This window comes from Perca flavescens, chromosome 8 (genome assembly GCF_004354835.1).
Source record: "Perca flavescens isolate YP-PL-M2 chromosome 8, PFLA_1.0, whole genome shotgun sequence".
Classification (NCBI taxonomy): domain Eukaryota; kingdom Metazoa; phylum Chordata; class Actinopteri; order Perciformes; family Percidae; genus Perca; species Perca flavescens.
This window is the reverse complement of record NC_041338.1, coordinates 12,669,337-12,680,359: the sequence shown is the minus strand read 5'-3', so window position 1 is coordinate 12,680,359 and position 11,023 is coordinate 12,669,337. Positions and strand designations below refer to the sequence as shown.

Below are 11,023 nucleotides of genomic sequence, written 5' to 3'. Positions count from 1 at the left end.
GATAGGAAAATATGCATAAAATGAACATTGGCAAACTTGATACACAATGAAGACTTCAATCTTTTGGTTTAAAAAAAAAAAAGCTTTAAAAAGTGCTTTTAATTTTTCTATCAGTATTTAGTGTGGCTGATCCACTGAGCCCAGAGGGCTGTATGTGAGACATGTTTGATAAAATAAGACATAATGGAACAAAAGGCCAATTTATCCTTCTGTACACTCGACACTATATGCTATATATATAGGCTATAAAGGTGCTTTGGCAATAGCAGATGTGTCTGAAGTGTTGGCTGTGTAACAGTGGCGCTGCCATGGAATTGATGGCCTATTGAAATTTACTGCAGAAAGTCATCTACGCAGCCAGCCAGATTGTCAATCAACTACCAACGAACCAGAAGCTTATCAATCAGTCAGTCAGTGAAAAAGTAGCAAAACAGGCAGGCAGGCAGGCAGCCAGCCAGCCTGCCTGCCAGACCTCCCTGCAGACGTGCACATAGTCAATAAGTCTGCTGACTGGCCAACCAACACAAAGCCGGTCCGTCATCATGCTCGCCGCCAGCCAGATACTCAAGGTCAGCCAGCCAACCAGCCTGAAGCAGCCAGCAGGTCCAAATTTAATAATCCCACTCGCTCTCATCACAGATCATGGTGAGCTCTCAGCAGAATATATCAGGCCTGACCTCTGCACTGCTGCTCTATGAGAGGTGAGTGTTTTCATGTGATTGTGTGTGTGTGTGTGTGTGTGTGTGTGTGTGTGTGTGTGTGTGTGTGTTTGTGTGCGTCACCTAATCTCTCATAACTGAACAGCACGGAGCCCTGAAATACAATACATGTTTGTGAATAACAGACTGAGAAAAGACAAAACGACTTTTAGTCCACTTTTAGCCTAGTGTGATGCTTTTGCTCATGGAAATGAATCACAAGAGAAAATGCTGAGCGCTGTACATTTAAAGGTACCTTTAATGATAACGGAGCATGGCTATCCTTAAATGGTAAACTAGAGCCCCCTTGACCATCACCTTTCATTTTCACCCTAATTAGAAAAGGCTTAATTCATTTTAGACCAGTGATTCATTCCATCCCAGGCCACCAGAGGTCAGTGGCTAGTCGAGTTTCTGCTCGTGTTGAATTGCTGCGCTTTAGTAAAGAAAGCTTTGTCTGAGGAGGCACAGGTTTGACTTTCTTAAAGGTGAGAGCAGATCACACACTCTGGCTGCAAACACTGGTTCGAACACTGGTGATTATGGCCGAATCTGATGGAGTCCTGATTACATTTAGCAATCTAATAACCCCAGACTTGACAACCTGAAGCAAAATTGTTTCGCTACACACGCATAAGCCAAAAATAATAAAAGTCTATATGTCAGTTTTATCGCTACAAACAGGACTCCTAAATAAAACTGACACGTAAAACCGGCAGCTACGGCTCTCAATCAGGTCTCAGCTCTCAGCAGACCAGAACCACAGCTCCATTCAAATGTTTATGTGAGCAAAACCAGTACATGCCCGTCACGCAGAGCAGAGACAAGAGAGGAGCTCCTTGGGCTCCGGCGGCCCCGGCTGAATAGACCCCTCCGGCTCCACAAAGGAGGGCTTGTCTGCTAAGGTGCTTAGAAAGCACTCAGGTCGTTGATATGCAAGGCGACGGGGCAGCCCGCAGCTCGCCTGCTTTGGAGTTAATTAAGCTGCAGACCCACTTGGCAGGATGCCCCCCCACCCAACGTCCTCGCTCTCTACACTGTTGAGCTCTGACACCGGGATGCCTACAGGCTAAACCCCCCTCCCCCCAACCATGTCACCCACAATTCATAAGGGGTGTACCCCTCCAACTACGAGTCACACGTAGCCTCACATTGCAGTACTACATTATCTAAAATTCTCTCTTTCGACATCTTCTTCTCAAAGTCTTGGTCTCTTTCCCTTCTTTTGCTGATTTTCCAAAAGGTGTGCACCCAACTACCCAGATCCCCTCGTACTGTAGCACTACATCAGCCGCAAGGAACGTCTCCTCGTCCCTCTCCTCCTTGTCCGTAATGTCAGTGAGCATCTTGACAATCTATCACTTCCATCTTCATTTCTTCTCCTCCCTCTCTTTCTTTGCTGCTGTCACGCCAGAAGTAGCTCCTGCCTGCTGTCACACACACACACACACACACACACACACACACACACACACACACACACACACACACACACACACACACACACACACACACACACACACACACACACACACACACACACACACACACACACACATATGCATTTACAGCTCTCTCCGTCCTGCTTAATGTTTCATACACATGCTGTAGCTGTGAAGTCAGAGAGGGCAGGCTCAATCAAACAGAGGACAGACTCCCCAGCGGCCTGCCATGGCTCTAATTGTGGATTCATCACAGACAGAGCAGATCAATACGGCACTCTTGACTCTGCGCAACGCAAAATGATCTGAAGTTTGTCCTATTGGAATTTCTTTTACCGAGGGGGATTAGACACTTCCATTCGTGTTTGAGAAATGGCGAGCCCTCGCTCTCAGCCACATTTAGGCTGAGAGAGAGAGAGAGAGAGAGAGAGAGAGAGAGAGAGAGAGAACGGGAGTGAGCTAGAAAACCTCAGCCCTTTTTTTCTGTTTCCCTGCTAATGACTCTCCTCTGCCTTTGTAGTCAGACATACACACACACACACACACACACACACACACACACACACACACACACACACACACGCACTAACACACACGTGTAGGCTGCTGTGTCCTCCATTTTAATGTGACCTTGGTGCTGTAGTAGAGAGCTGGCTATGAGTTGGTGAGACAAGTCCACGCCATTCAACCTGTGGGGGCTTATTGTAACACTCAGCTCTCTGGGCTGGAACTGTAATAGTAGCTCTCTGGCTAATGTACTGCTGGGTATTTAGGGACCAGAGGGGGTGGTAGTGGGTTTGAGGCTGAGTGAACCAACACTACAAAAAAAAAAAGTCCATCTTACTGTAACAAGTCATTTAGTCCTTTAATGAGTCTGAACGTCTGATTATTCTGCTAAATGAGGTGACATGCTGTAAATTCACTTGTTTTTAAAGCCTGAAACTACATGAAATAATATCTTGTTGTTGTATAAAGATGACGTCGCCTGATTTGAATTGGAAACAAGTCCAACCTTAGTCAAATGAGAGTGTTTTGTTGTTCTCCGTCCCTCCTACGTTGTTTGATGAAAATAAAGAATTACAGGAAGGCGGTTTGAGATGATTTTTTTTAATACATGTTTTGCTCTCTCTCAAAACTCCTTACTTCTTGAAGCACCATTCAAAAGTATTTTTCAAGATTGGTCAAATTGAGTCAGACTCGATAAAGGCCAGATGGATGGGCTATGTTTTTTTCTTTTTTTTTTTCCTCTGAGTGATAGACTTTGAAATTGTAGAGGAGCAGCAGTAACACCTTCTCAGTCTGTCACAGCCACAGCTTTCCCTGCCATCACATGGCAAGACGGCTCCGCGGCTGTGTTTTGCCAAACCCACTGCCAACACAACTCCTGCATTCATCGCCTTTTCTTCAGTTTGTTCTGGACGCCTGGTCCTAGCTTCTTATTTAGATTTTCTATTTGCATGTGCCCACTGCAGGGGCATGTCACAGAGACAAAAAGCAAACAGCTTCCATGTGGGTACTGATAGAACCTGAGTATACATTCAGAAACACAGAATTAATTTAGGTTGTGTTTGTTTGAACACTGTTATTAGAAATGAGCTAAACGAAAAATAAGTACAAGAGAACATTTGAAGATGAATAAAGGTTAAAGCTGCAAAAAAACAGAAATAATGGGGAACCCTGGTGGTCTTAGGGTTAAGGTGCTGGCCAACTGCATGCACAATTGATTGTTTTATGTCACGAAAAAGAGACAAGAAGCGGCTGTGAATTTGCATGCAAATTTGCATTAAAAAGCTTGTAAAGTGAACCTTGAATTTAAAATAGTCTATCTCAAAGAAAGATGGAGCAAGAGCCCATAAACTGGAGATTGAAAGAGGTCACGATATGAAATCATGGAAACCAGCTGAGGTAGGTATACTGTGTCACACTGTCACGTTTTTTTTAAAAGTCCTATGTTTAAGTTTATGCAATACAAGTATAAATACAGTAGATGTAATAACATAAAAAACAGTGCATAATGTGCAAAATATAATAATGTGCATCAAGTGTGTAAAGTCTATACAGAGTGTGTACATCTGGTCTTCCACAGTTTTAGACAAACAGTTCACAGGATTTTTTGTATCAGCTCTTTGTTTCGCAGTAAGTCAATCTTCTGTTTTGTTTTCCCATGATACAGTACATAACAGATTTATATGACAAAGCGGGTAAATTTGATCCCAACAGGATTAATAGCGCGACACACATTTAGCTTCATTGCATATTTCTTTAAAAACAATGGAACTACAAATATCCTTTTCGTCAGTTTCTGTATTGAAATCACCACACAATAATTTTGTAGCCAATTGTCAGAAGTTCTCGAAGTCTTTTAAATAGTTGATTTTTAAAATTACTCTTTTCTGGAGCAGTGTACACATTTATGACCAGATATTTTTTACCCCTATAATAACAGTCAATCAGCAATCTACCTGGAATTAGCTCTCTTCTTTGGATTGCAACATCATTCGTTTTAAAAAGAATATACCAACACCATCGGCTTTACTTTCCCCAACAGTTATTATACACTTTTCCATTATTCCTTTGTTCCACATATTACATACATCAGCGACATTGTTATAAGTGCTCAGTCTGAGCTCCTGAGTACACAAAATGTTTCTCGGCTCTGAAAATACTCGACTGGATGCCGCGAGCGTTCCAGGTGGGAAACTTGGGAAGACAGTCACGACCAGTCAGACGATGAACGCCGTGCTTGAGCTATGTTACTGGTTACTGGTTGCACGGCGTTTGTCGCTCGACTGGTCGTGACTTTTTTCCCAAGATGGCGCCCGCCTTTATACGTGAACGGTACTGTCTTTCTAAACTATCTTTTTAATAAACTGTCTGTACACTTACAAAGTTGTCAATGCTTCGGTTTACATGTAGGGACCCTCATTATGCTACCGTGGAAGTGTGGTGCTATTTTGAGCCTTGTTAGTGGTATAGAAATAGTGATTTCTTTTTACTTTTGCATGCCCCGACGACTAGCGTTATAAGCTAATTAGCGGTCACATTCGATTAGCATGAAAACAAATCCCAGAGAACGGTTGACTTGGTACACATGTGTACCAAGTCTAGGTTCATTTTCCGCCAGATTTGTCCTTTAAGACAGGACATGGTGGAATTGGGAAGAGGTTATAGGCTTACTATGGCGTTTGGTTTATCATCCAGGTGCTTATTATTCTTTTTATAAGTTGTAGCACAAGCTCTTTTTTTTCCTTGTAGAACTTCCTCGAAGGGCGTTCCATGCTGGGACTCTGGAGCGGGGAACTCAGGCGTAGGGGAGAACAAGCCAGAGTTGCTGTCAAAGGGAGCAATGTCTACATTAGCCTGGGAGAGCAGCGGGGTGCTGCTGGCTCGCTGAACGGCTGTCAGCCCAGTAAAGCTGAAATCAGAGCTGGGACTCTCACTCGCACTTTCGTACCTCTGATCATTATCTTCCTCTTCATAGCTATCGCTATCACTGTCACTGTATATGCTTTCAATGTCACTAATATTGATCAAATTTTCCTCACCTGACAGACAGGAGACTTCTGGAGGAGCGTTTCGGGTCTGCTTGGTATAGGGTTGGACGCGAGGCTGCTGCTGGATCGCTGGTTGATTCTGCGGTTCTCCATGCTGCCGGGTCGCTGGTTGATTCTGCGGTTCTCCAGGCTACCGGGTCGCTGGTTGATTCTGTGGTTCTCCATGCTGCCGGGTCGCTGGTTGATTCTGCGGTTCTCCAGGCTACCGGGTCGCTGGTTGATTCTGTGGTTCTCCATGCTGCCGGGTCGCTGGTTGATTCTGCGGTTCTCCATGCTACCGGGTCGCTGGTTGATTCTGCGGTTCTCCATGCTGCCGGGTCGCTGGTTGATTCTGTGGTTCTCCAGGCTACCGGGTCGCTGGTTGATTCTGTGGTTCTCCAGGCTACCGGGTCGCTGGTTGATTCTGTGGTTCTCCAGGCTACCGGGTCGCTGGTTGATTCTGTGGTTCTCCATGCTACCGGGTCGCTGGTTGATTCTGTGGTTCTCCAGGCTACCGGGTCGCTGGTTGATTCTGCGTTTCTCCAGGCTGCTGGGTCGCTGGTTCGTGCTGCGGACCTCTAGGCTGCTGCGTCGCTGGTTCGTGCTGCGGACCTCTAGGCTGCTGCGTCGCTGGTTCGTGCTGCGGACCTCTAGGCTGCTGCGTCGCTGGTTCGTGCTGCGGACCTCTAGGCTGCTGCTGTTGTTCATGCTGGGAGTCACACCGGGGGTGTTTGGGAGCAGTGGTGTCTCCCCGCTGAGCGAAACTCTTGGCTATATTTGCGAATGATTTTGGACAGTTGAAGAAGGTATGACCTTTCTGGCCACACAGGGAGCACTCGCTCTCACTCTGACATGAGTTGGCTTTATGGCCCAGGTTCCCACAGCACCAACATTTCACTGTGGGACAGTCTTTAACTTGGTGGTCTGTAGCTTGGCATATGAAACACTTAGTCACTTGGCCAGTTAAATGATACGGACCCAGAGAGATGGAATTTGGGAGCTGTACAAAATGACCAGGGGTCTCATTCATAAAACTGTACGTAGGATTCTTACTAAAAGTGTACGTACGCCCAAAAGCCCAAAATGGCGTATGCAAAAAAAAAAAATCCGATTTATAAAACCGTGCGTATGTATATCTGTAAGCAATGTTCCCATAATAAATCACAGATTACCCACAATTGTGCGTATGTGAATCAGCCTCTTATCCCACCCTGTAAACGCCCATTTTTAACCACAAATAGTCAATGCAAAGCACCTCATGAAAGCTGATCAGTATGTTAATGACCCTGGCAGTTGTTACACTGAATCATGACGACTGGCGGAGAAAAAGCAAAAAACTTCTCAGATGCTGGTGAATTGCTGCAAATTGAATTATGATTTCAGCCTGTTCTCGCATAGTGTAGGTAAACCTGATGTATAGACTACCTATCGTCCAAAACGGCAGACATTACGGCACTCGGGGACAACTTCGATATAAGATTTAACAGAACTATTCTGTATATTATATCCAAACAAGCCTTAGTGATAAAGTTGAAGATTATAATATTTATATAAAACACTTAGCTGTCTGCCATTTCCCTCAGGAAACAGCCGGTTTCCCCCAGAGTGGCGAGGACCTGTATTTAGACCGGGATCCCAGGTAAAAAAGTAGTATACTTTAGTGTATTAGAAATATGAATGAAGTATATGAAGTATAAAACAAGTATGCTTCTACTTGTTGTGCTTTATTTAAAGAGTATTTAATATGTACTTTTTAAAAGTATACTTCAAAATAGATGTAATTAAGTTCAACTTCAGAGTCCAAAAAGTAAGTATACTAATTTACCAGTAATCAAATTATTTTTTAAATGTACTTTTGAAAGTGTACTTTGTTGTTAATGTATTTTAAATTGTATAGAAGTTTATTTTTTTTAAGTGTATTAAATTTGACATACTTAGAGTGGCAATTCAGTGTACTTATGGGAAGTATATTTTTTTGGAAATTAATTGTTAGTATACTTTTTTAAAGTGTACTATGATCTCACTTCATTAGAAGTGTGACTTCTGTACACTTTATACAGTACACTCTAAAATAAGTGTATTTTTAGTGGCATATCAGAGTACTTTTGTTAAAATACAAAAATGTATAGTGGTAACTTAGTGTACTTATAGTAAGTACACTTATTTTTAATACAGAGTTAGTATAATTTTTGAAAGTGTACACTAATTTCACTTCATCAGTAGTGTAATCTTAGTACACTGTAAACAAAGTGCACTAAATATAAGTGTACTTTATTAGCATATCAAAGTAGGCTACACTGAAAAAATGGGAAATAGCAGGTCTTTGAATTTACAAAAATGAATTTAGAATATGCTACGCAATTCATTTAAATTCCTTTCAAGAACATGGTTCAATCATGTAGACTAAAGTTGTTTTTGTATAGATTCATTTTGCGTTGATTGAAATTGATTGAATTGAACATTTTAAATGATCGAATTAAGCTTGATCACTACCGGAAATGGTATATTTGAATCAAATGGCGCCAGGAAGTGTAGGTGGCACTTCCCGGGCACTGACACCAACCGTTTATATACTGTCTATGCTGCTAACACAGGCAAACTGTTTCAATAAGGACATCGCCAAAACAAGAAGAATGTGAAGAAGAATGTTGAGCATGTGTTGGTTGCGTGCAGGATTAGTTCTACAGCAGCCATGTGTTGTCTTCTTCACGAAAAAGTAAGTTAACATCAATCATAATGTTTTTGTACTGCATGTAACAGTTATAAAAGTCTGTTCACTTGTTTGTGCATTCTATAAATATATCGGTTTTCTTGTAACTAAGTTAGCTAATACCATCACTAACTTGTACCTACTTAGTTTAGCATTAATAATTGTGTTTCTCCCCCTGACGGTCCTGCTCCTAACAACGGTCTTTCAATGTAGCTAACCTAATGTTAATGGCAGCCGGTGAAGAGGAGCCAGTCTGCCTCATAAGAATGAGTGTTAAGTGGTCGGATTTAGTTCGCAACATTTAAATTACATTGATGCTGTTGTAACGTTACTTTATGTAACAAAGAAAAGGTCCACCGAGTTGTTTGGGCATAACGTTATATGTTGGTTTGCTAATAGCTAAGGTTAGCTAGCTAAGACCACAGGCTTACAAGTTCAATGTAACGTCAGGTAAGAACGAACGAAGTGTTGTAGCTAAAGCTGTCGGTTAGTGTGTGTGTGTGTGTGTGTGTGTGTGTGTGTGTGTGTGTGTGTGTGTGTGTGTGTGTGTGTGTGTGTGTGTGTGTGTGTGTGTGTGTGTGTGTGTGTGTGTGTGTGTGTGTGTGTGTGTGTGTGTGTGTGTGTGTGTGATATATGCGGGAGGGTGCTGCTGACATGAAAATGTATCGGGGCAACTAACGTTAGCACAGTGTATGGGAATTGTTTATCATGTCATTTTCCTAAATCTCTCTCCCCTCCTGCACACTAAAGAACCCCTCCATAAATCATTACGTTTTCATATTAAATGAAACAGCGTCTTTTTAAGGTCGGACTCAAACTGGATTTTTAGCCCACCTTTGTGTCTTTGTTGTGTGCTTTATTTTGTGTGGTCTTTTAATTATTGAGTCAATGTGCTTGGTTCTTCTCACTGATTCTAAATGTTTTCTTTCATAGGATCCTATTTGAACAGTATACACAATCAAATGCTTTACAGTGGTAAGTGCTGTCATATTTCTTTTTTCTTTATATATTTTCCTCCTACTATATTCATCTTTTTGTCTCAGTTTTAACCTTTCCTCTATTTATTTATTTTCTTACTTATCTTCATATTTGTATCTTTCTTTGTCTTTACTGTCAATCTCTTTCCTACGTGATTTGGAGTTGACAGCAAGGCTAGTACCTTTGTAGGAACCATGTTGTAATATTCTTAGAGAAATATGTACCCATATGACAGTGTACACCAGTTGTTGACTTCAAAGTGTAGTGTGTTTTAAAAAAACAATGCAATCCACATGTTTTTGCAATCTGCACTTTAGTTTGTGTGATTTGTTTCTGACTTTCATATGAACGTTTACACCAAGCTTGGTCAGTGCTCAATATACTACTGTGATTTGAAGTAGTTAAATAAAAGATGTCATTCATATAAATTCATGCATCACCTAATTTCATCATCACATACAGGCCTGGCCTCCAGGAAATAACAGTTTGTTTAATCTATCTAATCTTGTGTTGTTCATACTATACAAGGATGTCTTACTTGTCTTTGTTGAATAATACAGAAGACAAAGAGCTCAAAAAATAATTGCATATTAAATTGCAATCACAATATTTGTGGAAAAAAATAGCAATTAGATTATTTTCTAAAATCGTTAGCCCCACTTACTACTCCCTTATGATTTAATACTTGTGTATTTGTTTCTCGATTGGTCTTAGTGACTGCCCTTTTTTTTTTTTAATAGGGCATGGATGAAGACGCCATCAACGAGGCCATTGAAGAAACCAGTGTTGGGATTTATGTTCTTAAAGAACATGCTTCAAGTGATGAACCAGGGGACATTGGTATTGTCCTTGAAGGCATCAAGATGTTGCAAGATCTTTATAATGTAGCATTACCTGTTGCTACGCTGTTTGGACTAATGTACAGTATGCCCTGAACTTCAGCTACCCTGCTCGTCTTCGATCCAAAAGATTTGCATGGAACTTGATGGAGGGAAACTTACCAACAAAGCACTTGCTCTAAAAAACAGGCTCTTCCAGTGAAAGGGCCAGAGAGACTGCGCCGTCAACCAAACGGCGTAGTTGTCCCTAAAGGCATCGTTGGTATGGCTGTACTCTTTGGACTAGTTTTTTTTGTTTAAATTAACTGGACAGGATTTGCATGGAGCTGCACGGAAACAACCTTTTGCAAACCAAGCAAAAGTTTTCTCTCTAGAAAACAGACTTCTTCATTAAAGACCAACAGGCATCTTTGGTACTGCTATACCAGGTGGAATTTTTTTTTTTTTTTTTACACAGGGTTAACATTTTTTGTCATTTGAAAAAATACTTTGAAAACAGAGTGCACAATTTAAAGGGTAACTTTGGGTTTTTCAACTTGGACCCTATGTTCCTCTGTTGTTGTTGTTGTTGTTACTGATGGGAACAACGGTCTTCGACATTGTTCCAGTATAAAGAGAGTAGGCCTGTCACGATACAAGTTTTGCTGGACGATAAATTGTCCCAGAAATTATTGTGATAAACCATAATCTTGTCGTCCTGAGACCATTTTCATCTAATATAATGATAATGGCATAATAATGCAGGTACACTTTTTCAAAGATCAATAAACTTTTATTTCTAAGGAATTTTTAACACTAGAACTGGAAGATATTTTAAATATCC

The 11,023-nt window shown here is 41.5% G+C and overlaps 1 long non-coding RNA gene across 1 annotated transcript; it reads left to right on the top strand.

Moving 5' to 3' along the window:
• The first annotated feature begins 8,050 nt into the window (after positions 1 to 8,050).
• LOC114560477 (uncharacterized) lies at positions 8,051 to 10,280 on the top strand. The gene is made up of 3 exons (XR_003693193.1): positions 8,051 to 8,389; positions 9,317 to 9,358; positions 10,102 to 10,280. It is a non-coding gene; the product is annotated as an uncharacterized LOC114560477 (long non-coding RNA).
• The last annotated feature ends 743 nt before the right edge of the window (positions 10,281 to 11,023 follow it).